This window comes from Triticum aestivum, chromosome 6B (assembly GCF_018294505.1).
Source record: "Triticum aestivum cultivar Chinese Spring chromosome 6B, IWGSC CS RefSeq v2.1, whole genome shotgun sequence".
NCBI lineage: Eukaryota > Viridiplantae > Streptophyta > Magnoliopsida > Poales > Poaceae > Triticum > Triticum aestivum.
Window position 1 is genome coordinate 261,629,764 of NC_057810.1, and position 4,701 is coordinate 261,634,464.

Here is a 4,701-nt window from a genome sequence, read left to right on the forward strand (position 1 = left end):
CATGAGCGTGAGCCATGGACATAGCACTATATGTGTAATAGAATGGTAGTTGTGGAGAAGACAAAAAAGGAGAAGATAGTCTCATATCCACTAGGCGTATCAACGGGCTATGGACATTCCCATTAATAGATATCAATGTGAGTGAGTAGGGATTGCCATGCAACGGATGCACTAGAGTTATGAATATATGAAAGCTCAACAAAAGAAACTAAGTGGGTGTGCATCCAACTCGCTTGCTCACGAAGACCTAGGGCACTTTTGAGGAAGCCCATCATTGGAATATACAAGCCAAGTTCTATAATGAAAAATTCCCACTAGTATATGAAAGTGACAACATATGAGACTCTCTATCATGAAGATCATGGTGCTATTTTGAAGCACAAGTGTGGAAAAAGAGATAGTAGCATTGTCCCTTCTCTCTTTCTCTCTCATTTTATTTTTTTCTTTCTTCTTTTTTTCTTTTTTTCTTTGGCCTTTTCTTTTTTTCTTTTTGGCCTTTCGTTTTTTTCTCTTTTTTGTAAAGTCCGAAGTCTCTTCCCGACTTGTGGGGGAATCATGGTCTTCATCATCCTTTCCTCACTAGGACAATGCTCTAATAATGAAGATCATCACACTTTTATGGATTTACAACTCAAGAATTACAACTCAAAGCTAGAACAAGATATGACTCTATATGAATGCCTCCGGCGGTGTACCGGGATATGTAATGAATCAAGAGCGACATGTATGAAAATTATGAAGGTGGCCTTGCCACAAATACGATGTCAACTTCATGATCATTTAAAGAGAAATATGACAAAAGTAATGCGTGTCATATGAACGGAACGGTGGAAAGTTGCATGGCAATATATCTCGGAATGACTATAGAAATGCCATAATAGGTAGGTATGGTGGCTGTTTTGAGGAAGGTAATGGTGGGTGTATGGTACCAGCGAAAGTTGCGTGGCACAAGAAAGGCTAGCAACGGTGGAAGGGTGAAAGGGTGCGTATAATCCATGGACTCAACATTAGTCAAAAGAACTCATATACTTGTTGCAAAAATTTAGAAGTCATCAAAAACCAAATCACTATGCGTATGCTCCTAGGGGGATAGATTGGTAGGAAAAGACCATCGCTCGTTCCCGACCGCCACTCATAAGGAAGACACTCAATAAATAAAATTGTGCTCCAACTTCATCACAAAGCGGTTCACCATACGTGCATGCTACGGGAATCACAACCCTTAACACAAGTATTTTTCATAATCACCTCAACTAGCATGACTCTAATATCACTACCTCCATATCTCAAAACAATTATCAAGCATTATATTGATCATAGCATCCAATTCTTTTCTATGATAGTTTTTATTATACCCAACTTGGATGTTCATCATTCTAGGACCAACTTTATGACCATAGCAAATACCATGCTGTTCTAAAAGACTCTCGAAAATATATAAGTGAAGCATGAGAGACTAGAAATTTCTTCAAAATTAAGACACCACCGTGCTCTAAAAGATATAAGTGAAGCACTAGAGCAAAAACTATCAAGCTCAAAAGATATAAGTGAAGCACATAGAGTATTCTAGAAAATTGTAATCAAGTAGGCTTCTCCCAAAAGGTGTGTACAGAAAATATGATTGTGGTAAACTAGAAAGCAAAGACTAATATAATACACAACGCTCCAAGCAAAACACATATCATGTGGCGAATAAAAATATAGCTCCAAGTAAAGTTACCAATGAACAAAGACGAAAGAGGGGATGCCTTCCCGGGGCATACCCAAGCTTAGGCTTTTGGCTATCCTTGAATATCTTGGTGTGCCTTCGGCATCCCCAAGCTTAGGCTCTTGCCACCCTTTATTCCATAGTCCATAAAAGCTTTACCCAAAACTTGAAAACTTCACAACACAAAACTCAACAGAAAATCTTATAAGCTCCGTTAGTGAAAGAAAACAAAACCACCACTTAAGCTACTGTAATGAACTCATTCTTTATTTATTTTGGTGTTAAACCTACTGTATTCCAACTTCTCTATGGTTTATAAACTATTTTACTAGCCATAGATGCATCAAAAAAAGCAAACAACACACGAAAAACAGAATCTGTCAAAAACAGAATAGTCTGTAGCAATCTGTAACTAACGCAAAGTTCTGGAACTCTAAACATCCCAAAAAAATAGGAAGTCCTGGACAATTTGTTTAATGATCAGAATAAAAAAGAATCAATGCAAAAGCACGTTTCTGTGAATTAACAAAACTAATTTACTGGGTGCAAAAGTTTCTGATTTTCAGCAGGATCAACACAACTATCACCGTAAGCTATCCTAAAGGTCTTACTTGGCACTTTATTGAAACAAAAGCTATAAAACATGATTACTACAGTAACGTAATCATGTGAACACACAAAAACAGTAAGGGTAAATATTGGGTTGTCTCCCAACAAGCGCTTTTCTTTAACGCCTTTCTAGCTGGGCATGATGATGGCAATGATGCTCACATAAAAGATAAGGATTGAAACATAACGGGAGTATCATGAAGCATATTACTAGCACATTTAAGCCTAACCCACTTCCTATGCGTTGGGATTTTGTGAGCAAACAACTTAGGGGAACAATAATCAACTAGCATAGGAAAGTAAAATAAGCATAGCTTCAAGATTTTCAACACATAGAGAGGAAACTTGACATTACTGCAATTCCTACAAGCATATATTCCTCCCTCATAATAATTTTCAGTAGCATCATGAATGAATTCAACAATATAACCAGCACATAAAGCATTCTTTTCATGATCTACAAGCATAGAATTTTTACTACTCTCCACATAAGCAAAATTCTTCTCATGAATAGTAGTGGGAGCAAACTCAACAAAATAATTATCATGTGAGGCATAATCCAATTGAAAACTAAAATCATGATGAAAAGATTCATGGTTATAAATATTCTAAATAACATACAAGTCATCGCAATAATCATCATAGATAGCAAATTCGTTCTCATAATCAATTGGAACCTCTTCCGAAATAGTGGAATCATCACTAAATAAAGTTGACACCCTTCCAAATCCACTTTCATCAATATAATCATCATAAATAGGAGGCATGCTATCATCGTAATAAATTTGCTCATCAAAACTTGGGGGACAAAAAATATCATATTCATCAAGCATAGCTTCCCCAAGCTTGTGGCTTTGCATATCATTAGCATCATGGATATTCAAGAAATTCATACTAACAACATTGCAATCATGCTCATCATACAAAGGTCTAGTACCAAACATTTTAAAGCATTCTTCTTCTAGCACTTGAGCACAATTTTCTTTTTCATCATACTCACGAAAGATATTAAAAAGACGAAGCGTATGAGACAAACTTAACTCCATTTTTTTAGTAGTTTTCTTTTATAAACTAAACTAGTGATAAAACAAGAAACAAAAAGATTCGATTGCATGATCTAAAGATATACCTTAAAGCACTCACCTCCCCGGCAATGGCGCCAGAAAAGAGCTTGATGTCTACTACACAACCTTCTTCTTGTAGACGTTGTTGGGCCTGCAAGTGCACAGGTTTGTAGGAAAGTAGCAAATTTCCCTCAAGTGGATGACCTAAGGCTTATCAATCTGTGGGAGGCGTAGGATGAAGATGGTCTCTCTCAAGCAACCCTGCAACCAAATAACAAAGAGTCTCTTGTGTCCCCAACACACCCAATACAATGGCAAATTGTATAGGTGCACTAGTTCGGTGAAGAGATGGTGATACAAGTGCAATATGGATGGTAGATAAAGGTTTTTGTAATCTAAAAATATAAAAACAGCAAGGTAACTAAAGATAAAAGTGAGCGTAAATGGTATTGCAATGGTAGGAAACAAGGCCTAGGGTTCATACTTTCACTAGTGCAAGTTCTCTAAACAATAATAACATAGATAGATCATATAACAATCCCTCAACATGCAACAAAGAGTCACTCCAAAGCCACTAATAGCGGAGAACAAACAAAGAGATTATGGTAGGGTACGAAACTACCTCAAAGTTATTCTTTCGGATCAATCTATTCAAGAGTTCGTGCTAGAATAACACCTTAAGACACAAATCAACCAAAACCCTAATGTCACCTAGATACTCCATTGTCACCTCAAGTATCCGTGGGCATGATTATACGATATGCATCACACAATCTCAGATTCATCTATTCAACCAACACAAAGTACTTCAAAGAGTGCCCCAAAGTTTCTACCGGAGAGTCAAGAAAACGTGTGCCAACGCCTATGCATAGGTTCATGGGCGGAACCCGCAAGTTGGTCACCAAAACATACATCAAGTGGCACGTGATATCCCATTGTCACCACAGATAAAGACGGCAAGACATACATCAAGTGTTCTCATATCAAAGACTCAATCCAATAAGATAACTTCAAGAGGGAAACTCAATTCATCACAAGAGAGTAGAGGGGGAGAAACATCATAAGATCCAATTATAATAACAAAGCTTGCGATACATCAAGATCATGCCATAAAGGGAACACGAGAGAGAGAGATCAAACACATAGCTACTGGTACATGCCCTCAGCCCCGAGGGTGAACTACTCCCTCCTCATCATGAAGAGCGCCGGGATGATGAAGATGGCCACCTATGATGGGTTCCCCCTCTTGCAGGGTGCCAGAACGGGCTCCTGAGAGGTTTTTGGTGGCTACAGAGGCTTGCGGTGGTGGAAATTGTGTTT